Source organism: Anser brachyrhynchus, assembly GCF_964034855.1.
Source record: "Anser brachyrhynchus genome assembly, contig: SCAFFOLD_94, whole genome shotgun sequence".
Lineage (NCBI taxonomy): Eukaryota > Metazoa > Chordata > Aves > Anseriformes > Anatidae > Anser > Anser brachyrhynchus.
Genome location: NW_027663678.1, coordinates 506,618 through 533,746, shown reverse-complemented (window position 1 = coordinate 533,746; position 27,129 = coordinate 506,618). Strand labels below are relative to the sequence as shown.

At 47.7% G+C, this 27,129-nt stretch overlaps 1 long non-coding RNA gene across 1 annotated transcript in view; it reads left to right on the top strand.

Moving 5' to 3' along the window:
- LOC308187059 overlaps positions 1 to 27,129 on the top strand; it is an 85,341-nt gene that overhangs the window by 44,180 nt on the left and 14,032 nt on the right. The window contains exon 2 of the long non-coding RNA XR_013944438.1: positions 16,754 to 17,002. This is a non-coding gene — a long non-coding RNA (uncharacterized lncRNA). The remainder of the gene's footprint in view (positions 1 to 16,753; positions 17,003 to 27,129) is intronic.

Sequence of the window (27,129 nt, the reverse complement as noted above, 5' to 3'; positions counted from 1 at the left end):
AGTGGTAGTGGTGCTCAAGTGGTGAGGGCTAGGACAAGGGCTAGTATTGGTATCAGAATGAATAGAAGTGGGGAAGAGGTAGAGGGTCGGATGGGCTCTTTGGTAAATAGTTTCAGTCCGTCCGCAAATGGTTGAAGTAGGCCAAAAGGCCCGACAACGTTAGGGCCTTTGCGGGATTGTATGTAGCTTAGGATTTTCCGTTCTACTAGGGTTAGGAAGGCTACGGCAATCAGGATTGGGATGATGTATAGGAGGGATATAACGAGGCAGCTTAGTGTTGTTATTTGAATCATGGGTGAAGCTAGGGAGAGGATTTGAACCTCTGGGGAAAGGGCTTAAGCCTTCTGCACTTGCCGGGCTCTGCCACTCTAGCTGGTCCTTTTCTAGGATTGAAAGTGGTGGGGGAAGGCCCTCTTCACGGTTTAGTTGGTTTCACTGCTTGGAGGGGGGGGGCGTGCTTGTGGTATTGGCCCCACTTTCCCGGTCCTTTCGTACTGGGGAGAGTGTGTCATAGATAGAAACCGACCTGGATTGCTCCGGTCTGAACTCAGATCACGTAGGACTGTTAATCGTTGAACAAACGAACCCTTAATAGCGGCTGCACCATTAGGATGTCCTGATCCAACATCGAGGTCGTAAACCCCCCTGTCGATATGGGCTCTTGAGGGGGATTGCGCTGTTATCCCTGGGGTAGCTTGGTCCATTAATCAATTATATTGGGTCTGGTCACTGTTAGCACTTTGAGGGGTAGCTCTAGGTAAAGAGGTATGGTCTTGTTTTTGGAGGATTTGTTCTCCTCCAAGGTCGCCCCAACCGAAAAATATCGACCAGGCTCTGCGATGGTAGTGGCCCCAGTGGGGTTGATTGAGGATTCGCGGTGGTCGTTGATTTTTAAGTTCCACAGGGTCTTCTCGTCTTATGTTCACATCCCCGCTTTTGCACGGGGAGATCAATTTCACTGATTATCTGTGAGAGACAGTTAAGACCTCGTTTAGCCATTCATACAAGTCTCGATTTATGGGACAATTGATTGCGCTATCTTTGCACGGTTAGGATACCGCGGCCGTTAAACCTAAGTCACCGGGCAGGCATCACCTTCAATACTTGTTTAATTTGCTGAAGGCTATGTTTTTGGTAAACAGTCGGGCCTTATTAATTTGCCGAGTTCCTTTCACAGATTTTAATCGCTCTTATAGGCGCTCCTGAGTCGGGTTAACAGGGTTAGTTAATACGTGGTCTTGTAGGGGTTTTTGTATCTGTCTAGGTCTGTTAATAATGTTTCTATGTAAGCTTGCGCCGTTAGAGGGGTGTGGCCCTGTACATGAGGGGCCTAGGATGATTCCTAGGATTGTTATGAGGATGGCAGCGGTTTTGGTGATAAGGGGTATGGTTATTGGGGGGGTTTTGGTTGGTGTGATGAAAGAGGTAATGATTATTCCTGCTGTAATGCTGCCTAGGGCGAGTCGGGTTAGGGGGGCGGTGATTAGTGGGTTGTTTTCGTTTATTGATACTATTGGGGGGATTCGGGTTTGTCCAGCTTGGACTAGGATGGTTATGCGGATGCTGTAGGTTGCGGTGAATGCTGTGGCTATAAGGGTTAGGAGTAGGGCTCAAGTATTTAGGTATGATGTGTTTAAGCTTTCGATGATGAGGTCTTTTGAGTAGAATCCGGCTAGGAATGGGGTTCCTATCAGCGCCAGGTTTCCGATGGTTAGGCAGGAAGTAGTGACTGGGAGTATTTTCTGTAGGCCTCCTATCTTTCGGATATCTTGTTCTCCGTTTAGGTTGTGGATGATAGACCCTGAGCATAGGAATAGTATGGCTTTAAAGAAGGCATGGGTTGAGATGTGTAGGAAGGCTAGTTGTGGGAGGTTTAGTCCGATAGTGACTATTATTAGTCCTAGTTGGCTGGATGTTGAGAAAGCAATGATTTTTTTGATGTCATTTTGGGTTAGGGCGCATGTGGCAGCGAATAGGGTTGATAGAGCACCTAGGCATAGGCAGGCAGTTAGGGCTGTCTGGTTGGTGGCTAGCAGGGGGTGCATGCGGATGAGCAGGAAGATTCCGGCTACTACTATGGTACTGGAGTGCAGTAGGGCTGATACTGGGGTGGGGCCTTCTATTGCTGCGGGCAGTCATGGGTGGAGTCCAAATTGGGCGGATTTTCCTGCGGCTGCGAGGATTAATCCTATGAGGGGGAGGATTGGGGTTTGGTGGGGGTGTACGGCTTGTTGGATCTCTCAGGTGTTGAATGTTGAAGCTAGTCATGCTATGCTCAGGATCAGTCCGATGTCTCCGATTCGGTTGTAGATTACGGCTCGTAGGGCGGCGGTGTTGGCATCTGCTCGGCCTTGTCATCAGCCGATGAGAAGGAAGGACATGATTCGTACTCCTTCCCAGCCTACGAATAGGAGGAATATGTTGTTTGCGGTTGTTAGGAGGAGTATGGCGACTAGGAATGTCAGTAGGTAGGTGAAAAATTTTGTTACGTATGGCTCTGAGGCCATGTATCATATGGCGAATTGTAGGATTGATCATGTTACAAATAGGGCGATTGGAAGAAATGTTATTGAGTATTGGTCTATTTTTAGGCTCAGGGGGATTTTAAAGTTTATAATGAATTTTCACTCCCAGTGGCAGGTGACAGATTCTACTCCCGAGTAGATGAATGCGGTTGTAGGGGCTAGGCTAATTAGGAATGCGGTTTTAACAGCGCGGGTGGTGGCTTGTGGGGTGTTTTTAAAGTTTTTAAATAGAAATGGCAGGATGATTGGGGTTAGGAGGATTGTCAGCGTGAGTAGTGTGAGGGAGTTGATTAGTAGTGTGGGGTTCACTATTTTTACTTGGATTTGCACCAAGATGGGTGGTTCCTAAGACCAGTGGATTGCTGTTATCCTTTAAAAGTAAGGGGGCTGAGGTTTTAGGCTCAGATGTAAGAGTTAGCAGCTCTTGTTGGTTAAACCCTCCCCTCGGCAGGTAAGAAGGTTTGAACTTCTATTCTTAGAATCACAGTCTAATGTTTGGTTTAAACTATACTTGCATGAGGGGATTCCGGAGATCAGTTCGGGTTTGAGGATTAGGAGGAATATTGGGATAATGTGGAGTGTTATGAGCAGGTGTTCTCGCGTGGTTGAGTTTTGCATAGATGTGATGTGGGAGGGGATTGAGCCTCGTTGGGTCATTAGTAGTATGAATAAGGTGTAGGAGGCGGTTAGTAGGGTTGCGATTCCTGTTAGGATGATCGTGAAGGCAGATCAGTTGAATAAGGTGATTATAATGGTTAGCTCTGCTATGAGGTTTGTTGTTGGGGGTAAGGCTATGTTTGTTAGATTGGCCAGCAATCATCAGGTAGCTATGAGTGGTAGGAGAGGTTGTAGGCCTCGTGTGAGTAGTAGAATTCGGCTGTGCGTACGTTCATAGTTTGTGTTGGCTAGGCAGAATAGTATGGAGGAAGTTAGTCCATGGGAAATTATTAGGATCATTGCCCCTGAGAATGATCAGTGGGTTTGGATTATTCCTGCGGCGATAACTAGGCCTATGTGGCTAACGGATGAATAAGCGATTAGTGATTTTAGGTCTGTCTGTCGTAGGCAGATTGAGCTAGTCATTAGGGCGCCTCATAGGGCCAGGGTTAGGAAGGGGTAGTGCAGGAGGTTGGACAGTGGGCCCATAAATAGAGTGACTCGTATAATTCCGTATCCTCCTAGCTTTAGTAGTAGGGCGGCGAGGAGTATTGAGCCTGCGATGGGTGCTTCTACGTGGGCTTTTGGCAGTCAGAGGTGTAGGCCGTATAGTGGGGCTTTTACTATGAATGCTATGAGCAGTGCTAGACCTGATAGTATTCCTGTCCATGAGGTGGATAGGGTTGGGTGGGTTAGTTGTAGGGTTGGCAGGTGCAGGGTGCCAATTTTCACGTATAGGTGTATGATTGTGATTAGCAGGGGTAGAGAGCTTACTGGCGTGTAGAATAGCAGGTAGATGCCAGCGCTTAGGCGTTCTGGTTGGTTCCCCCATCGGGTGATTAAGATTAGGGTGGGAATGAGGGTTGCTTCAAATGAGATGTAAAATAGTGCTAGTTCTGTGGTGGAAAAGGCTAGTAGGATGAATGGCTGGACTGCGACTAAGGTTGAGATAAAGATTCGTTTGCGTTGTAGGGGTTCTTGTTGCAGGTGGTTTTGGCTTGCTATGATTATGAGTGGGAGTAGTCAGCAGGATAGTACTAGGAGGGGGGATGAGATTTGGTCAATTCCTGTTCAGTTGGATAAAAATTTGTAGGGGTAGTAGGTTGGGATTAATCACTGTAGGCTTAGGGCAGCGATTAGGAGGCTGTATAAGGTGGTGTTAGTCCATAGAAATTTTGGTGGAGACAGCAGGGCTGTTGGAAGAAGTATGATTGTGGGTAGGATGATTTTTAGCATTGCAGGAGGTTTAGGTTGTGTAGATGGTCGGAGCCATGTGTGCGGGTGGAGGCTACTAGGATGGCCAGGCCTGTGCCCGCCTCACACGCTGAGAAGGTTAGCATGAGAATTGGTACCATGGTGAATGAGGAGACTTGGTTTTCGATGGATCATATTGATAGGCCTACGAATATCGATAATATTATGCTTTCAAGGCATAGTAGGGCGGATACTAGGTGGGTTCGGTGGAAGGCTAGTCCTAGTCCGCTGAAAATGAAGGCTGAGTAGAAGCTTAAATGTAGGGGCGACATAAGAAAGTTACAGGGTTGGCTGTAATCTGCTGGGTCGAAACCAGCTATCTTTTTGGTTAGACTAACTTTCTGTTATTCTGCTCATTCTAGGCCCCCTTGAATTCACTCGTAGGCCAGTCCGAGTGTTAGGAGAAGGAGGATCACTACAGTTCAGGTGAGGGTCATTAGGGGGGATTGGAGTTGGACGGCTCATGGCAGGGGGAGTAGGAGGGCGATTTCTAGGTCAAATAGGACGAACAGGATGGCTACTGAGGAAGAATCGGACTGAGAATGGTAATCGAGCAGATCCAAGTGGGTCGAATCCACATTCGTACGGTGAGAGTTTCTCTGAGTCGGGGTTTATTTGGGCGAGTCAGAAGTTTAATGCGGTTAGGGCGGCGCTTAGGATTGATGATAGGGCGAATATGAACATGAGTGCGTTCATTGCTCTCCTCTGGGTTTATACCAGATTCTAGAGATTGGAAGTCAATTGTAATTAATATACTAGAAGAGCAAGATCCTCATCAGTAGATGGTTATGTAGAGGAATAGTCAGATGACGTCTACGAAGTGTCAGTATCAGGCTGCTGCCTCGAATCCGAAGTGGTGGTCTGATGTAAAGTGGAACTTGATCAGTCGGAAGAGGCAGACGGTCAGGAAGGAGGATCCGATGATTACGTGGAGTCCGTGGAATCCAGTGGCAACGAAGAAGGTAGATCCGTAGACGCTATCGGCGATTGAGAATGGGGCTTCGTGGTATTCTATTGCTTGTAGGGCTGTGAAGTAGAATCCCAGGAGGATCGTTAGGGTTAGGGCGTGGATGGCGTGTTTTCGGTTTCCTTCTGTGATGCTGTGATGGGCTCACGTTACGGTAACGCCTGAGGCTAGTAGGATGGCTGTGTTTAGTAGGGGGACTTCTATCGGGTTGAGTGGTTTAATTCCTGTTGGGGGTCATTGGCCTCCTAGTTCTGGGGTTGGGGCCAGGCTCGAGTGGAAGAACGCTCAGAAGAACCCTAAGAAGAAGAATGCTTCGGATGTGATGAAAAGGATTATGCCGTATCGTAGGCCTTTTTGGACTGTGGGAGTGTGATGGCCTTGGAAGGTGCTTTCTCGTACAATGTCTCGTCATCATTGGAGTATTACTAGGAGTATTGAGATGAGGCCTAGGGTTAGTAGTATGGATGAGTTGTAGTGGAATCACATGATTAATCCTGAGGTTGTGAGTAGGGCGGCGGCTGCCCCGAAGATTGGTCAAGGGCTTGGGTCAACTATGTGGTATGAGTGTGCTTGGTGTGCCATTAGATGTTTTCTTGTAAGTATAGGCTTAGAAGGAGCACGAAGACGTAGGCCTGGATTATGGCTACTGCTACTTCTAGGATGGTTAGGAGTAGTAGGATGATTATTGTTAGGATGGATACTGCAGGAAGGGTGGGTATTAATGCAATGGAGGCTGTAGAGATGAGTTGGATGAGTAAGTGTCCTGCTGTAAGGTTGGCTGTAAGGCGGACTCCGAGGGCTAGGGGGCGGATTAGTAGGCTGGTTGTTTCGATCAGGATTAGTGCGGGGATTAGGGGTGTAGGGGTACCTTCGGGTAATAGGTGGTCTAAAGAGGCTGATGGTTGGTTTCGTAGGCCTGTTAGTAGTGTGGCGAGCCATAGTGGGAAGGCTAGGGCTATGTTCATAGATAGTTGGGTGGTTGGGGTGAATGTATATGGAAGGAGGCCTAGAAGGTTGATTGTAAGAAGTATGATTATTAGGGATGTAAATATTATGGCTCATTTGTGGCCATTTTTGTTGAGTGGGACTATTAGTTGTTTTGTGATTAGGTGAAGGAGTCATGTTTGGATAGTAGAAAGGCGGTTGTTGATTCATCGGTTGTTTGGGGACGGGAATAGTAGGGCTGGGAAGAGTAGGGATAGTAGGATTAAGGGGATGCCGAATAGATTGGGGCTGGAAAATTGGTCAAAGAAGCTTAGGTTCATGGTCAGGATCATGGTGTGGGTTTGGTAGTGAGGGAGGTCTTATTTGATGGGGGGTTGGTTGTGGTGAAGGCTAGTAGTTTTGGTTGGATGAGGAGTGCTAGGGTTAATCAGGTTATAATTATGATTGAAAATCATGGTGCGGGGTTAAGCTGTGGCATATCATTAAGGAGGGGGAAGTCCCTCTTTGGCTAGCTTAAAAGGCAAGTGCTGTTGCATAGCTTCTTAATGATTAGGATGATGATAGAAGGGACGATCAGGCCTCGAAATGTGGGAGTGGGGTTGATTCTACTACAATGGGTATGTAGCTGTGATTAGCCCCGCAAATTTCTGAGCATTGTCCGTAAAAAATCCCAGGCCGGGTGGTAATGAATGAAGTTTGGTTTAGTCGGCCTGGGATTGCGTCTGTTTTAACTCCGAGCGTTGGGACTGCTCAGGAGTGGAGTACGTCTCCTGCAGTAATGATCACGCGGATGGGGGATTCTATTGGGATAACTACGCGGTGGTCAACTTCTAGCAGTCGGAAGTGGCCGTTGGGTAAGTCTGGGGTGGGCACTATGTAGGAGTCGAAGGATAGGTCTTTGAAGTCTGTGTATTCGTAGCTTCAGTATCATTGGTGGCCGATGGCTTTTAGGGTGAGGTCTGGTTCATCGATTTTGTCCATTATGTAGAGGATTTGTAGGGATGGGAGGGCGAGGAGTACCAGGACGATAGCAGGTAGGATTGTCCAGATCAGCTCTACTTCTTGGGCGTCTACAGCATTGGACGAGAGTTTTTCTGTTAGTATGTGGGCTAAAAGGTAGAGAACTAGGCTGCAGATAGCTAGGGCAACGATTAGGGCGTGGTCGTGGAATTCAACGAGTTCTTCTATGATGGGTGATGAGGCGTCTTGGAATCCTAGTTGGGAGTGGTTGGCCACATGAGATGTACAGGATTTTTACCTGTGATTTAGTCTTGACAAGGCTATGTAATTGGTTTACTAACGTCTCATAAGAAAGAAGCATGAGCGGTTAATGCAGTTGGCTTGAAACCAGCATGTGAGGGTTCGATTCCTTCCTTTCTTGTACTTGGACGAAGGCCGGTTCCTCGAAAGTATGGTATGGGGGAGGGCAGCCGTGGATTCATTCAACGTTTGTGGTAGTTAGTTCTGGTTGTAGGACTTTTCGTTTGGCCGGAAAGGCTTCTCAGATGATGAATATTAGTATGATTACGGCTACTATTGAGATTAGGGAGCCGATGGAGGAAATGGTGTTTCATAGTGTGTAGGCGTCGGGATAGTCCGAGTATCGTCGGGGTATTCCTGCTAGGCCTAGGAAGTGCTGGGGGAAGAACGTTAGGTTTACTCCTGTAAATATTACCCCGAAGTGGGCTTTTGCTCATGTTTGGTGTAGGGTAAACCCAGTGAGTAGTGGGAATCAGTGAGTAAATCCTGCTAGAATGGCAAAGACGGCGCCTATGGATAGGACGTAGTGGAAGTGGGCAACTACGTAGTACGTGTCGTGCAGGGCGATGTCTAGGGAAGAGTTTGCAAGAACGATTCCTGTTAATCCTCCGATGGTAAATAGGAAGATAAATCCTAGAGCTCATAGTATTGGGGGGGTCTCATTTGATTGTTCCTCCGTGCAGGGTGGCTAGTCAGCTAAATACTTTGATTCCGGTAGGGATGGCAATGATTATAGTGGCTGATGTAAAGTAGGCTCGGGTATCAACGTCTATTCCTACTGTAAACATGTGGTGAGCTCAGACGATGAATCCTAGGAAGCCGATGGATAGTATGGCTCAGACTATTCCCATGTAGCCGAAGGGCTCCTTTTTGCCTGAGTAGTACGTGACTACGTGTGAGATGATTCCAAACCCCGGTAGGATCAGAATATAGACTTCTGGGTGTCCGAAGAATCAGAATAGGTGTTGGTACAGGATTGGGTCTCCTCCTCCAGCGGGGTCGAAGAATGTGGTGTTTAGGTTTCGATCAGTTAGTAATATTGTAATACCGGCGGCGAGTACGGGGAGTGATAGAAGGAGTAGGATGGCGGTAATTAGTACGGATCAGACAAATAGTGGGGTTTGGTATTGTGAGAGTGCGGGGGGTTTTATGTTGATGGCTGTGGTGATAAAGTTGATGGCCCCAAGGATGGAGGAGATACCGGCTAAGTGGAGTGAGAAGATAGCCAGGTCTACTGAAGCTCCGGCGTGGGCAAGGTTACCTGCTAGGGGAGGGTAGACAGTTCAGCCTGTGCCGGCGCCAGCTTCTACAGTGGATGAGGCTAGTAGGAGGAGGAATGATGGGGGGAGGAGTCAAAAGCTTATGTTGTTTATTCGCGGGAATGCTATGTCGGGGGCACCGATTATGAGGGGGACTAATCAGTTGCCGAATCCTCCGATCATGATGGGTATGACTATAAAGAAGCTTATTACAAAGGCGTGAGCGGTAACGATTACATTGTAAATTTGGTCGTCGCCTAGGAGAGTTCCTGGTTGTCCTAGTTCTGCGCGGATTAATAGGCTGAGTGCGGTGCCGACTATTCCTGCTCATGCCCCGAAGATGAGGTACAGGGTGCCAATATCCTTATGGTTAGTGGAAAATAGTCATCGGTTGATGAAGGTGACGGGTAAGATGGCTGAGTGTTGAAGCGTTAGGCTGTAGTCCTTTTTACAGAGGTTTAATTCCTCTTCTTATCGGCTCTGTAGTGAAATTCATGTTGAGTTGCAAGCTCATCGATGCGCACTAGGGTGCGTCAGGGTCTTTGTAGGCAGAAGCCAATTGGTTTAGGCATTTAGCTGTTAACTAGAGTTTTGTGGGATCGAAGCCCATCTGTCTAGGGAGGCTTTAGCTTAATTAAAGCATCTGACTTGCATTCAGAAGATACAGGTTAATATTCTGTAAGTCTTAATGTGCAGAAACTAAGAGGGTTTAACTCTTATTTAAGGCTTTGAAGGCCTTCGGTTTGGGGTGTTATCCTAAGTTTCTAGACAATGGCATGTATTATTGGGGACAGGGGAAGTAAGAGGATTGATAGTGAGGCAAGGACCGCAGTAGGTGTGCTTGGGGCTTTGCTAGTGTATCATTGTTTTATGTGGTTAGAGGAGTTGGGGGGAAGGGTAATTGTTGAGTGGTATGCGAGGCGTAGGTAGAAGAAGAGGCTGAGCAGTGATAGCATGGCAATTGCCATGGCTGCTGGTGTTATTTCCTGTTTAGTTAGTTCTTGGATGATAAGTCACTTTGGTATAAAGCCTGTTAATGGGGGGAGGCCTGCTAGGGATAAAAGTACTAGTATTAGGGTGGCGTTTAGCACTGGGGTTTTTGTTCATGAGGTTGTGATCATGGATAGGTTAAGGGCTTTGATTTTGTTAAGGGCTAGGAATACGGCTGATGTTATGATTGTGTATAGGTAGAAGGTAAGTAAGGCCAATTTGGGGCTGTAAACTAGGATGATGGTGATTCAGCCTAAGTGGGAGATGGACGAGAAGGCTAGGATTTTGCGTGTTTGTGTTTGGTTCAGTCCTATTCAGCCTCCTAGTGCTGTTGAGGCTAGGGCCATGGCGGTGAGTAGAGCTGGGTCGAGGGATTTGGATGTTAGTAGGAGCAGGGTTAGTGGGGGGAATTTTATGAGGGTCGAGAGTAGCAGGGCTGTTATTAGTGGCGATCCTTGTAGTACTTCTGGGAATCAGAAGTGAAATGGCACTAGGCCCAGTTTAATAGCGATTGCTGCTGTCAGTAGTAGACAGGAGGTTGGGTGGTTTATTTGTGTGATGTCTCATTGGCCGGTGACTCAGGCATTGGTTATGCTAGAGAATAGGACCAGGGCGGAAGCAGCTGCTTGGGTTAGGAAGTATTTCGTTGCGGCTTCTACTGCTCGTGGGTGGTGGGATTTGGCAATTAGGGGAATGATGGCTAGTGTGTTGATCTCCAGTCCTGTCCAGGCCAGAACTCAGTGGTTGCTGGAAATTGTGATTGTGGTGCCCAAGATGAGGCTGAAGGTTATGATTGGGGTCGCGTAAGGGTTCATTAGTAGAGGAGGGGGTTAAACCATCATTTTCGGGGTATGGGCCCGATAGCTTGATTAGCTGACTCTACTAGAAAATAATATAAGGGAAGTATGGAGAATTTTGATTTCTCTTGTGTGGGTTCAATTCCTACTTTTCTAAGGTCAACAGGAAATGAGAGGGCTGTTATACCTCTATGTTCACTTTATCATAGTGACCCTTTGTAGTTCAGGCACATTTCCTTATGTAAGGAGGTAGGCCTGCATAGCAGATAGGTATGCTGATGTGTCAGAGGCACAGAGCTAGTGTGAGGGGTAGGAAGTTTTTTCATAGTAGGTGCATTAGTTGGTCATATCGGAATCGTGGGTATGAAGCTCGGACCCATAAGAAACCAGAAGATAGTAGGAGGACTTTTGTGGCTAGGATGACGGGGAATAGTTCTGTGGGTGGCCCTAGGGCGCTTGGGTTTAGGAATATGATGGCTGTAAGTGTATTTATTAGCATAATGTTCGCATATTCAGCTAGGAAGAATAAGGCGAAGGGTCCTGCGGCGTATTCAACGTTAAACCCTGAGACTAGCTCAGATTCACCCTCTGTGAGGTCAAAAGGAGCTCGGTTTGTCTCTGCTAGGGTGGATACGTATCATATTATTGCTAGGGGTCATGAGGAGAAAATGAAGTATAGAGGCTCCTGTGCGATGGCAAAGGAGCTGAGTGTGTAGCTTCCGCTTAGTATGATTATTGATAGCAGGATTATGGCCAGTGTCACTTCGTATGAAATGGTCTGTGCTACTGCCCGTAGGGCTCCGATTAGTGCGTATTTTGAGTTCGAGGCTCAGCCTGATCATAGGACTGAGTAGACGGCTAGGCTTGACATGGCTATTAGGAAGAGAACTCCGAGGTTTAGATCTGCTAGGGGAAATGGGAGTGGTAGTGGTGCTCAAGTGGTGAGGGCTAGGACAAGGGCTAGTATTGGTATCAGAATGAATAGAAGTGGGGAAGAGGTAGAGGGTCGGATGGGCTCTTTGGTAAATAGTTTCAGTCCGTCCGCAAATGGTTGAAGTAGGCCAAAAGGCCCGACAACGTTAGGGCCTTTGCGGGATTGTATGTAGCTTAGGATTTTCCGTTCTACTAGGGTTAGGAAGGCTACGGCAATCAGGATTGGGATGATGTATAGGAGGGATATAACGAGGCAGCTTAGTGTTGTTATTTGAATTATGGGTGAAGCTAGGGAGAGGATTTGAACCTCTGGGGAAAGGGCTTAAGCCTTCTGCACTTGCCGGGCTCTGCCACTCTAGCTGGTCCTTTTCTAGGATTGAAAGTGGTGGGGGAAGGCCCTCTTCACGGTTTAGTTGGTTTCACTGCTTAGAGGGGGGGGGCGTGCTTGTGGTATTGGCCCCACTTTCCCGGTCCTTTCGTACTGGGGAGAGTGTGTCATAGATAGAAACCGACCTGGATTGCTCCGGTCTGAACTCAGATCACGTAGGACTGTTAATCGTTGAACAAACGAACCCTTAATAGCGGCTGCACCATTAGGATGTCCTGATCCAACATCGAGGTCGTAAACCCCCCTGTCGATATGGGCTCTTGAGGGGGATTGCGCTGTTATCCCTGGGGTAGCTTGGTCCATTAATCAATTATATTGGGTCTGGTCACTGTTAGCACTTTGAGGGGTAGCTCTAGGTAAAGAGGTATGGTCTTGTTTTTGGAGGATTTGTTCTCCTCCAAGGTCGCCCCAACCGAAAAATATCGACCAGGCTCTGCGATGGTAGTGGCCCCAGTGGGGTTGATTGAGGATTCGCGGTGGTCGTTGATTTTTAAGTTCCACAGGGTCTTCTCGTCTTATGTTCACATCCCCGCTTTTGCACGGGGAGATCAATTTCACTGATTATCTGTGAGAGACAGTTAAGACCTCGTTTAGCCATTCATACAAGTCTCGATTTATGGGACAATTGATTGCGCTACCTTTGCACGGTTAGGATACCGCGGCCGTTAAACCTAAGTCACCGGGCAGGCATCACCTTCAATACTTGTTTAATTTGCTGAAGGCTATGTTTTTGGTAAACAGTCGGGCCTTATTAATTTGCCGAGTTCCTTTCACAGATTTTAATCGCTCTTATAGGCGCTCCTGAGTCGGGTTAACAGGGTTAGTTAATACGTGGTCTTGTAGGGGTTTTTGTATCTGTCTAGGTCTGTTAATAATGTTTCTATGTAAGCTTGCGCCGTTAGAGGGGTGTGGCCCTGAGTTACTTATTTTAGCATTAATTCTCCTATATTCATAGGTTGACCTGTTTGTGATAAGGGAATCATCTTATTTTGGTATTTTTAGGTGGTGGAGCTTTGACGCACTCTTTTTTGATGGCTGCTTTAGGGCCCACGGTAGGATCAGTAGTAAGAATTATCCGCTAGTCGAGGTTGTGTCCTTTTTTAATGGAGCTGTCCCTCCATTAAATAGCTCTTAATCATCTCATTAGGGTTCAGGATGTCCGGTAGGGAGGATTAAGGGGGAACTTAGATTCGTTTCACAGGTAACCAGCTATCACCCAGCTCGGTTGGCTTTTCACCTCTACTGACAAGTCATCCCACTCTTTTGCAACAGAGACGGGTTCGCTCTCTTTAACTGCTTGAAAGTAGCTCGCTTGGGTTTCGGGGGGGCAAACTTTAGTTCACTTTGCTTGGTTGTTCTCGCTAAACCATGATGCAAAAGGTACAAGGGTTGATCTTTGCTGTCTGTCGCTTTGATTGTTTCACTGCTATTTCATCTTTCCCTTACGGTACTGGGGTCTCTATCGCGTCTAAGTGTCTTTTCTATCGCCTATACTAAGACTGTAAAATGCTTTAGTTTAATTAGTTTAGTAAATTCTTTAGTTTTGGTGTACTATTTGTGTGGTTGAGCTAGAGGGGGGGCTTCAAGACGATCCGGTCTAGTAGATATCTTTCAGGTGTAAGCTGAGTGCTTTGGTGTTATAGCTACGTCTTGATATTCTAAGTACACCTTCCGGTACACTTACCTTGTTACGACTTACCTCATCTTCAGCGTATTTATGGTATTAGTTATGTGGGATGTGGCTTTTGAGGAGGGTGACGGGCGGTATGTACGTGCCCCAGGGCCGGCTTAAAGTAGGCTCTATTGTCCCACTTTACTGCTAAATCCGCCTTCCAGAAGTGGTTTCACGCTTCTTTCCGTGTGCCCTATGAATGGGGAATGTAGCCCATTTCTTCCACTCCATAGGCTATACCTTGACCTGTCTTATTAGCGGGGTGCTATTGTGTCCACTGTTGTGCTCTCATTCGAGGTGGGCTGGCGACGGCGGTATGTAGGCTGTGTTGGCAAGGGGTGGTTGGGTTATTCGGGGATTATCGATTGTAGAACAGGCTCCTCTAGGTGGGTTTGGGGCACCGCCAAGTCCTTAGAGTTTTAAGCGTTTGTGCTCGTAGTTCTCTGGCGGATACTTCGGTAAAGTAAGTATCAAGATTTAGGGCCAGGCATAGTGGGGTGTCTAATCCCAGTTTGGGCCCTGGCTTTCGTGGGTTTAAATCAGTCGTTAGTTCCTAAGATCATCTTAATGGTGTGTTTAGGTGCATCTTGGGCTTATGACAGCTCAGTTGCATTTTGATCTTAGTTAGCTAGGATAGGCATTTTACCACTCTTTACGCCGTGTCAATAGGACGGTTGATTTGGGTTTCTTGTATGACCGCGGTGGCTGGCACAAGATTTACCAACCCTTGAAGTTAGGCTGTTGCTATAACTAAGTCAAGTTTGCACTCATTGCTTAATGTTAATTACTGCTGAATACCCGTGGGGGCGTGGCTTAGCGAGGCGTCTTGGGCTACTACTTGGGTGTGCCTGATACCCGCTCCTCAAGGCCTGTATGGGGGTAGGTGGTCGAGGGCGTTTACACTGGGGCGCGGATACTTGCATGTATATATTTAGCAAAAACCAACCGTAAGGTTAGGACTAAGTCTTTTGTCCGCAGGCATGTTTTATGCCATCTTGGCAACTTCAGTGCCATGCTTTGTGTTAAGCTATGTGGACGGGGGTGTGGTTAGCTGATAGTTGAGTGGTGAGTGAGAGTGAAGTATATGAAATTATTGCTTGTGTTTACTATTTTTAGTACTGGAGTTTCTCTAATAAGTTTAAGTTATTTTGTATGTGTTTGTGTGTATATGTACATCGTTCCGATGATGTCATGGAAGGGATGATTAATGGAGTTTTAGAGGTAGTTTGCTGGGATTGGGCGATGAAGGTTTATGCTACATGGTGGTTAGCGAAAGTTTACTGGTTTAGTTTGTGAAGCGCAGGGGTTGCGCTTAATGATTTGTTGTTTTGTGCTATGTCCAACAAGCATTCATCCAATAGCCCCATTTAACCCGGAGGGTGGAGGTAACATTAACTGAATGTGGTCAAAGTGCATCAGTGTCAGGATGATTCCCCATATACGCCAACCGTCTCATCGAGGGACCCTTGAAATATAGGATAGGCCGTGAGGCAGGTGTGTCCAGGCTTAGATTGTGGGACCCCCGAGATCACTGGGAATAGCCACCTGTGAGGTAACCCCGGAAAAAATAAGAGGAACCAGAGGCGCCAAAAAGCTGGAACATGCCGCGATTACGCATTGAGAAGGTGAAAGTACTCACAGATGCCACTTTGAAGGGCAAGGAGGGGTGAGTGAACCCAATGGATGGCCCTGACCGAGGAACCAGAGGCGCAAAAATGTGAGGAGGGCGAGGGGTTTAGGGGGAACGTATGGGCCTGAAGCTAGTCATACCGGACATTATGTGCAACGGGTTGCTGATTTCACGTGAGGAGTACGATTAATAAATCCGTCTGATACGAACTGCATGAGATATGTGGTGGAGAGTTGTTGTTGGAGCATGTCCTGTGAGCATTCATTAAAATGGGGTCTTGTTATGCGCTTGAGTGGAGTTGTATTGGGTGTTGTGCGGTATGGTCCTAGAACATTCATGCCGGGTGGTTTGGTAGGAGTGTGTTTAAGGGTTTAATGGCCGTGTACATGTATGGGTTTAGCACCTGCTTATAAGATAGTCCGTATATAATGTATATTACTGGTACTATAGTATGTATGTATATGGGGTATATAAATTTATGCACGAATATGCATAACCAAATACCCCCGCCTCGGGGGGGGAGGGGGGGGGGGTTAAGCATAATGGCATAGATGGGGTAGAATTATTGGGGGCTTGCGGTTAGTTCCTGTAGTTGAGAACAATGGCGGCTTTTCGAGCCGCAGGCCTCGGGTAGTGTCCGGGCAGGAATAATGACTTATTTTATGTTTTTTTTAGGGATTTGCTTTGCGGTGGGTGTTTTGGGTGTGGCGTCGAATCCTTCGCCGTATTATGGGGTTGTTGGTTTGGTGTTAGCGTCTGTGGCGGGGTGCGGGTGGTTGCTGGGCCTTGGGGTTTCGTTCGTGGCTTTAGTGCTGTTTATGGTGTATTTGGGGGGTATGCTGGTGGTGTTTGTTTATTCAGTAGCTTTAGCAGCGGAGCCTTTCCCTGGGGCTTGGGGGGATTGACGGGTGATTGGATGTGCAGTAGCGTTTGTGGCAATTGTTTTTGGGGGGTTGGTGTTTGGGGGGTTTATGGGGGCTTGGAAGTTCGGGGTTTCTACTGTGAATAATGTTGGGGTGTTTGTTGTTCGGTCGGATTTTAGTGGAGTTTCCATGTTTTATTCACATGGGGCAGGGATGTTTTTAGTGGCGGGTTGGGGGCTGTTGTTGACTTTGTTTGTTGTATTGGAGCTTGTGCGGGGGTTGTCGCGGGGTGCTATTCGGGCGGTTTAGGGGTTAGGGTCAGAGAATAGTTTATTGAAAATGCCAGCTTTGGGAGCTGGAGATAAAGGTTTGAGTCCTTTTTTTCTGAGTTTGGGGTACTCTAAGAAGTGGTAAGTCTTCAATCTTTGGTTTACAAGACCAATGTTTTTATAAACTATTAGAGTATTTAGCAGTTGAGTATTTTGTTTTCTAGGGCGCTTGCGGCGGGGAGGAGAAATAGGAGGATAGTGAAGTAGGCGATTGAAGCGAGTTGGCCGATGATGATGAATGGGTGTTCGACGGGTTGGCTTCCTACTCATGTTAGGACGAGGAGGTCGGCGACTAGTACTCAGAATAGGAGCTGGGAGAGTGGTCGGAATGTTATTGCTCGTTGTTTTGATTTGTGCAGGAATGGGATTAGGAATAGGATCAGTACGGAGGTGGCCAGTGCTAATACGCCTCCTAGTTTATTTGGGATTGAACGTAGGATGGCGTAGGCGAATAGGAAGTATCATTCTGGCTTGATGTGTGGTGGGGTTACTAGCGGGTTTGCTGGGGTGAAGTTTTCTGGGTCTCCCAGGAGGTTAACCGCTCATGCTTCTTTCTTATGAGACGTTAGTAAACCAATTACATAGCCTTGTCAAGACTAAATCACAGGTAAAAATCCTGTACATCTCATGTGGCCAACCACTCCCAACTAGGATTCCAAGACGCCTCATCACCCATCATAGAAGAACTCGTTGAATTCCACGACCACGCCCTAATCGTTGCCCTAGCTATCTGCAGCCTAGTTCTCTACCTTTTAGCCCACATACTAACAGAAAAACTCTCGTCCAATGCTGTAGACGCCCAAGAAGTAGAGCTGATCTGGACAATCCTACCTGCTATCGTCCTGGTACTCCTCGCCCTCCCATCCCTACAAATCCTCTACATAATGGACGAAATCGACGAACCAGACCTCACCCTAAAAGCCATCGGCCACCAATGATACTGAAGCTACGAATACACAGACTTCAAAGACCTATCATTCGACTCCTACATAGTGCCCACCCCAGACTTACCCAACGGCCACTTCCGACTGCTAGAAGTTGACCACCGCGTAGTTATCCCAATAGAATCCCCCATCCGCGTAATCATTACTGCAGGAGACGTACTCCACTCCTGAGCAGTCCCAACGCTCGGAGTTAAAACAGACGCAATCCCAGGCCGACTAAACCAAACTTCATTCATTACCACCCGGCCTGGGATTTTTTACGGACAATGCTCAGAAATTTGCGGGGCTAATCACAGCTACATACCCATTGTAGTAGAATCAACCCCACTCCCACATTTCGAGGCCTGATCGTCCCTTCTATCATCATCCTAATCATTAAGAAGCTATGCAACAGCACTAGCCTTTTAAGCTAGCCAAAGAGGGACTTCCCCCTCCTTAATGATATGCCACAGCTTAACCCCGCACCATGATTTTCAATCATAATTATAACCTGATTAACCCTAGCACTCCTCATCCAACCAAAACTACTAGCCTTCACCACAACCAACCCCCCATCAAATAAGACCTCCCTCACTACCAAACCCACACCATGATCCTGACCATGAACCTAAGCTTCTTTGACCAATTTTCCAGCCCCAATCTATTCGGCATCCCCTTAATCCTACTATCCCTACTCTTCCCAGCCCTACTATTCCCGTCCCCAAACAACCGATGAATCAACAACCGCCTTTCTACTATCCAAACATGACTCCTTCACCTAATCACAAAACAACTAATAGTCCCACTCAACAAAAATGGCCACAAATGAGCCATAATATTTACATCCCTAATAATCATACTTCTTACAATCAACCTTCTAGGCCTCCTTCCATATACATTCACCCCAACCACCCAACTATCTATGAACATAGCCCTAGCCTTCCCACTATGGCTCGCCACACTACTAACAGGCCTACGAAACCAACCATCAGCCTCTTTAGCCCACCTATTACCCGAAGGTACCCCTACACCCCTAATCCCCGCACTAATCCTGATCGAAACAACCAGCCTACTAATCCGCCCCCTAGCCCTCGGAGTCCGCCTTACAGCCAACCTTACAGCAGGACACTTACTCATCCAACTCATCTCTACAGCCTCCATTGCATTAATACCCACCCTTCCTGCAGTATCCATCCTAACAATAATCATCCTACTACTCCTAACCATCCTAGAAGTAGCAGTAGCCATAATCCAGGCCTACGTCTTCGTGCTCCTTCTAAGCCTATACTTACAAGAAAACATCTAATGGCACACCAAGCACACTCATACCACATAGTTGACCCAAGCCCTTGACCAATCTTCGGGGCAGCCGCCGCCCTACTCACAACCTCAGGATTAATCATGTGATTCCACTACAACTCATCCATACTACTAACCCTAGGCCTCATCTCAATACTCCTAGTAATACTCCAATGATGACGAGACATTGTACGAGAAAGCACCTTCCAAGGCCATCACACTCCCACAGTCCAAAAAGGCCTACGATACGGCATAATCCTTTTCATCACATCCGAAGCATTCTTCTTCTTAGGGTTCTTCTGAGCGTTCTTCCACTCGAGCCTGGCCCCAACCCCAGAACTAGGAGGCCAATGACCCCCAACAGGAATTAAACCACTCAACCCGATAGAAGTCCCCCTACTAAACACAGCCATCCTACTAGCCTCAGGCGTTACCGTAACGTGAGCCCATCACAGCATCACAGAAGGAAACCGAAAACACGCCATCCACGCCCTAACCCTAACGATCCTCCTGGGATTCTACTTCACAGCCCTACAAGCAATAGAATACCACGAAGCCCCATTCTCAATCGCCGATAGCGTCTACGGATCTACCTTCTTCGTTGCCACTGGATTCCACGGACTCCACGTAATCATCGGATCCTCCTTCCTGACCGTCTGCCTCTTCCGACTGATCAAGTTCCACTTTACATCAGACCACCACTTCGGATTCGAGGCAGCAGCCTGATACTGACACTTCGTAGACGTCATCTGACTATTCCTCTACATAACCATCTACTGATGAGGATCTTGCTCTTCTAGTATATTAATTACAATTGACTTCCAATCTCTAGAATCTGGTATAAACCCAGAGGAGAGCAATGAACGCACTCATGTTCATATTCGCCCTATCATCAATCCTAAGCGCCGCCCTAACCGCATTAAACTTCTGACTCGCCCAAATAAACCCCGACTCAGAGAAACTCTCACCGTACGAATGTGGATTCGACCCACTTGGATCTGCTCGATTACCATTCTCAGTCCGATTCTTCCTCAGTAGCCATCCTGTTCGTCCTATTCGACCTAGAAATCGCCCTCCTACTCCCCCTGCCATGAGCCGTCCAACTCCAATCCCCCCTAATGACCCTCACCTGAACTGTAGTGATCCTCCTTCTCCTAACACTCGGACTGGCCTACGAGTGAATTCAAGGGGGCCTAGAATGAGCAGAATAACAGAAAGTTAGTCTAACCAAAAAGATAGCTGGTTTCGACCCAGCAGATTACAGCCAACCCTGTAACTTTCTTATGTCGCCCCTACATTTAAGCTTCTACTCAGCCTTCATTTTCAGCGGACTAGGACTAGCCTTCCACCGAACCCACCTAGTATCCGCCCTACTACGCCTTGAAAGCATAATATTATCGATATTCGTAGGCCTATCAATATGATCCATCGAAAACCAAGTCTCCTCATTCACCATGGTACCAATTCTCATGCTAACCTTCTCAGCGTGTGAGGCGGGCACAGGCCTGGCCATCCTAGTAGCCTCCACCCGCACACATGGCTCCGACCATCTACACAACCTAAACCTCCTGCAATGCTAAAAATCATCCTACCCACAATCATACTTCTTCCAACAGCCCTGCTGTCTCCACCAAAATTTCTATGGACTAACACCACCTTATACAGCCTCCTAATCGCTGCCCTAAGCCTACAGCGATTAATCCCAACCTACTACCCCTACAAATTTTTATCCAACTGAACAGGAATTGACCAAATCTCATCCCCCCTCCTAGTACTATCCTGCTGACTACTCCCACTCATAATCATAGCAAGCCAAAACCACCTGCAACAAGAACCCCTACAACGCAAACGAATCTTTATCTCAACCTTAGTCGCAGTCCAGCCATTCATCCTACTAGCCTTTTCCACCACAGAACTAGCACTATTTTACATCTCATTTGAAGCAACCCTCATTCCCACCCTAATCTTAATCACCCGATGGGGGAACCAACCAGAACGCCTAAGCGCTGGCATCTACCTGCTATTCTACACGCTAGTAAGCTCTCTACCCCTGCTAATCACAATCATACACCTATACGTGAAAATTGGCACCCTGCACCTGCCAACCCTACAACTAACCCACCCAACCCTATCCACCTCATGGACAGGAATACTATCAGGTCTAGCACTGCTCATAGCATTCATAGTAAAAGCCCCACTATACGGCCTACACCTCTGACTGCCAAAAGCCCACGTAGAAGCACCCATCGCAGGCTCAATACTCCTCGCCGACCTACTACTAAAGCTAGGAGGATACGGAATTATACGAGTCACTCTATTTATGGGCCCACTGTCCAACCTCCTGCACTACCCCTTCCTAACCCTGGCCCTATGAGGCGCCCTAATGACTAGCTCAATCTGCCTACGACAGACAGACCTAAAATCACTAATCGCTTATTCATCCGTTAGCCACATAGGCCTAGTTATCGCCGCAGGAATAATCCAAACCCACTGATCATTCTCAGGGGCAATGATCCTAATAATTTCCCATGGACTAACTTCCTCCATACTATTCTGCCTAGCCAACACAAACTATGAACGTACGCACAGCCGAATTCTACTACTCACACGAGGCCTACAACCTCTCCTACCACTCATAGCTACCTGATGATTGCTGGCCAATCTAACAAACATAGCCTTACCCCCAACAACAAACCTCATAGCAGAGCTAACCATTATAATCACCTTATTCAACTGATCTGCCTTCACGATCATCCTAACAGGAATCGCAACCCTACTAACCGCCTCCTACACCTTATTCATACTACTAATGACCCAACGAGGCTCAATCCCCTCCCACATCACATCTATGCAAAACTCAACCACGCGAGAACACCTGCTCATAACACTCCACATTATCCCAATATTCCTCCTAATCCTCAAACCCGAACTGATCTCCGGAATCCCCTCATGCAAGTATAGTTTAAACCAAACATTAGACTGTGATTCTAAGAATAGAAGTTCAAACCTTCTTACCTGCCGAGGGGAGGGTTTAACCAACAAGAGCTGCTAACTCTTACATCTGAGCCTAAAACCTCAGCCCCCTTACTTTTAAAGGATAACAGCAATCCACTGGTCTTAGGAACCACCCATCTTGGTGCAAATCCAAGTAAAAGTAGTGAACCCCACACTACTAATCAACTCCCTCACACTACTCACGCTGACAATCCTCCTAACCCCAATCATCCTGCCATTTCTATTTAAAAACTTTAAAAACACCCCACAAGCCACCACCCGCGCTGTTAAAACCGCATTCCTAATTAGCCTAGCCCCTACAACCGCATTCATCTACTCGGGAGTAGAATCTGTCACCTGCCACTGGGAGTGAAAATTCATTATAAACTTTAAAATCCCCCTGAGCCTAAAAATAGACCAATACTCAATAACATTTCTTCCAATCGCCCTATTTGTAACATGATCAATCCTACAATTCGCCATATGATACATGGCCTCAGAGCCATACGTAACAAAATTTTTCACCTACCTACTGACATTCCTAGTCGCCATACTCCTCCTAACAACCGCAAACAACATATTCCTCCTATTCGTAGGCTGGGAAGGAGTACGAATCATGTCCTTCCTTCTCATCGGCTGATGACAAGGCCGAGCAGATGCCAACACCGCCGCCCTACGAGCCGTAATCTACAACCGAATCGGAGACATCGGACTGATCCTGAGCATAGCATGACTAGCTTCAACATTCAACACCTGAGAGATCCAACAAGCCGTACACCCCCACCAAACCCCAATCCTCCCCCTCATAGGATTAATCCTCGCAGCCGCAGGAAAATCCGCCCAATTTGGACTCCACCCATGACTGCCCGCAGCAATAGAAGGCCCCACCCCAGTATCAGCCCTACTGCACTCCAGTACCATAGTAGTAGCCGGAATCTTCCTGCTCATCCGCATGCACCCCCTGCTAGCCACCAACCAGACAGCCCTAACTGCCTGCCTATGCCTAGGTGCTCTATCAACCCTATTCGCTGCCACATGCGCCCTAACCCAAAATGACATCAAAAAAATCATTGCTTTCTCAACATCCAGCCAACTAGGACTAATAATAGTCACTATCGGACTAAACCTCCCACAACTAGCCTTCCTACACATCTCAACCCATGCCTTCTTTAAAGCCATACTATTCCTATGCTCAGGGTCTATCATCCACAACCTAAACGGAGAACAAGATATCCGAAAGATAGGAGGCCTACAGAAAATACTCCCAGTCACTACTTCCTGCCTAACCATCGGAAACCTGGCGCTGATAGGAACCCCATTCCTAGCCGGATTCTACTCAAAAGACCTCATCATCGAAAGCTTAAACACATCATACCTAAATACTTGAGCCCTACTCCTAACCCTTATAGCCACAGCATTCACCGCAACCTACAGCATCCGCATAACCATCCTAGTCCAAGCTGGACAAACCCGAATCCCCCCAATAGTATCAATAAACGAAAACAACCCACTAATCACCGCCCCCCTAACCCGACTCGCCCTAGGCAGCATTACAGCAGGAATAATCATTACCTCTTTCATCACACCAACCAAAACCCCCCCAATAACCATACCCCTTATCACCAAAACCGCTGCCATCCTCATAACAATCCTAGGAATCATCCTAGCCCTAGAACTATCGAACATAACACACACCCTCACTCACCCCAAACCAAACCCCCTCATAAACTTCTCCTCTGCATTAGGGTACTTCAACCCCCTAGTACACCGATTCTTCTCCAAAAACCTACTAGAAAAGGGACAAAACATTGCCCTACACTTGATCGACCTCTCCTGACTCAAAAAAATAGGGCCAGAGGGCCTTGCTGAACTACAAGTAGCCGCAAGCAAAGCCGCAACCTCAATACACACAGGGCTAATTAAGGCCTACCTAGGATCCTTCGCCCTCTCCATCCTGGTAATAATCCTAATAACACACAGACTCACTAATGGCCCCTAACATCCGCAAATCCCATCCCCTACTAAAAATAATCAACAACTCCCTAATCGACCTACCCGCCCCCTCCAACATCTCTGCCTGATGAAACTTCGGCTCCCTTCTAGCCATCTGCTTAGCCACACAAATCCTAACAGGCCTGCTACTAGCCATACACTACACCGCAGACACTTCACTCGCCTTCTCCTCAGTAGCTCACACATGCCGAGACGTCCAGTACGGATGGCTCATCCGCAACCTCCACGCCAACGGTGCTTCGCTCTTCTTTATCTGCATCTACTTACACATCGGACGAGGCCTCTACTACGGCTCCTACCTATACAAAGAAACCTGAAACACAGGAGTAATCCTCCTACTCACCCTAATAGCAACTGCCTTCGTAGGGTATGTCCTACCATGAGGACAAATGTCATTCTGAGGGGCCACCGTAATCACCAACCTATTCTCAGCCATCCCGTACATTGGGCAAACTCTAGTAGAATGAGCCTGAGGAGGATTCTCAGTAGACAATCCAACCTTAACCCGATTCTTCGCCATCCACTTCCTACTGCCCTTCCTAATTGCAGGAATCACCCTAGTCCACCTAACCTTCCTACACGAATCAGGCTCAAATAACCCACTAGGAATCGTATCAGACTGCGACAAAATCCCATTCCACCCATACTTCTCCATTAAAGACAGCTTAGGGCTTACCCTAATAATCACCCCTCTAATAGCACTAGCCCTATTTTCACCGAACCTCCTGGTTCTTGGAATCCTAGTTGGGAGTGGTTGGCCACATGAGATGTACAGGATTTTTACCTGTGATTTAGTCTTGACAAGGCTATGTAATTGGTTTACTAACGTCTCATAAGAAAGAAGCATGAGCGGTTAATGCAGTTGGCTTGAAACCCATCCCCAGTGGTGCAAGTGCACTCTCTGAACTCACTGAAGTGCATCCCCAGTGGTGCCAGTGCACTCTCTGCACTCACTGCACTGCATCCCCAGTGGTGCCAGTGCAATCTCTGGACTCACTGCAGAGCATCCCCAGTGGTGCCAGTGCACTCTGTGGACTCACTGTAGTGCATCCCCAGTGGTGCCAGTGCACTCTCTGGACTCACTGCACTGCATCCCCAGTGGTGCCAGTGCAATCTCTGGACTCACTGCAGTGCATCCCCAGTGGTGCCAGTGCACTCTCTGGACTCACTGCACAGCATCCCCAGTGGTGCCAGTGCATTCACTGGACTCACTGGACTGCATCACCAGTGGTGCCAGTGCACTCTCTGGACTCACTGCACTGCATCCCCAGTGGTGCCAGTGCACTCTCTGGACTCACTGCACTGCATCCCCAGTGGTGCCAGTGCAGTCTCTGGACTCACTGCAGTGCATCCCCAGTTTTGCCAGTGAAGTCTTTGGACTCACTGCACTGCATCCCCAGTGGTGCCAGTGCACTCTCTGGAGTCACTGAAGTGCATCCCCAGTGGTGCCAGTGCACTCTCTGGACTCACTGCAGTGCATCCCCAGTGGTGCCAGTGCACTCTCTGGACTCACTGCACTGCATCCGCTCATGATCGGAGGATTCGGCAACTGAGTAGTCCCCCTCATAATCGGTGCCCCCGACATAGCATTCCCGCGAATAAACAACATAAGCTTTTGACTCCTCCCCCCATCATTCCTCCTCCTCCTAGCCTCATCCACTGTAGAAGCTGGCGCCGGCACAGGCTGAACTGTCTACCCTCCCCTAGCAGGTAACCTTGCCCACGCCGGAGCTTCAGTAGACCTGGCTATCTTCTCACTCCACTTAGCCGGTATCTCCTCCATCCTTGGGGCCATCAACTTTATCACCACAGCCATCAACATAAAACCCCCCGCACTCTCACAATACCAAACCCCACTATTTGTCTGATCCGTACTAATTACCGCCATCCTACTCCTTCTATCACTCCCCGTACTCGCCGCCGGTATTACAATATTACTAACTGATCGAAACCTAAACACCACATTCTTCGACCCCGCTGGAGGAGGAGACCCAATCCTGTACCAACACCTATTCTGATTCTTCGGACACCCAGAAGTCTATATTCTGATCCTACCGGGGTTCGGAATCATCTCACACGTAGTCACGTACTACTCAGGCAAAAAGGAGCCCTTCGGCTACATGGGAATAGTCTGAGCCATACTATCCATCGGCTTCCTAGGATTCATCGTCTGAGCTCACCACATGTTTACAGTAGGAATAGACGTTGATACCCGAGCCTACTTTACATCAGCCACTATAATCATTGCCATCCCTACCGGAATCAAAGTATTTAGCTGACTAGCCACCCTGCACGGAGGAACAATCAAATGAGACCCCCCCAATACTATGAGCTCTAGGATTTATCTTCCTATTTACCATCGGAGGATTAACAGGAATCGTTCTTGCAAACTCTTCCCTAGACATCGCCCTGCACGACACGTACTACGTAGTTGCCCACTTCCACTACGTCCTATCCATAGGCGCCGTCTTTGCCATTCTAGCAGGATTTACTCACTGATTCCCACTACTCACTGGGTTTACCCTACACCAAACATGAGCAAAAGCCCACTTCGGGGTAATATTTACAGGAGTAAACCTAACGTTCTTCCCCCAGCACTTCCTAGGCCTAGCAGGAATACCCCGACGATACTCGGACTATCCCGACGCCTACACACTATGAAACACCATTTCCTCCATCGGCTCCCTAATCTCAATAGTAGCCGTAATCATACTAATATTCATCATCTGAGAAGCCTTTCCGGCCAAACGAAAAGTCCTACAACCAGAACTAACTACCACAAACGTTGAATGAATCCACGGCTGCCCTCCCCCATACCATACTTTCGAGGAACCGGCCTTCGTCCAAGTACAAGAAAGGAAGGAATCGAACCCTCACATGCTGGTTTCAAGCCAACTGCATTAACCGCTCATGCTTCTTTCTTATGAGACGTTAGTAAACCAATTACATAGCCTTGTCAAGACTAAATCACAGGTAAAAATCCTGTACATCTCATGTGGCCAACCACTCCCAACTAGGATTCCAAGACGCCTCATCACCCATCATAGAAGAACTCGTTGAATTCCACGACCACGCCCTAATCGTTGCCCTAGCTATCTGCAGCCTAGTTCTCTACCTTTTAGCCCACATACTAACAGAAAAACTCTCGTCCAATGCTGTAGACGCCCAAGAAGTAGAGCTGATCTGGACAATCCTACCTGCTATCGTCCTGGTACTCCTCGCCCTCCCATCCCTACAAATCCTCTACATAATGGACAAAATCGATGAACCAGACCTCACCCTAAAAGCCATCGGCCACCAATGATACTGAAGCTACGAATACACAGACTTCAAAGACCTATCCTTCGACTCCTACATAGTGCCCACCCCAGACTTACCCAACGGCCACTTCCGACTGCTAGAAGTTGACCACCGCGTAGTTATCCCAATAG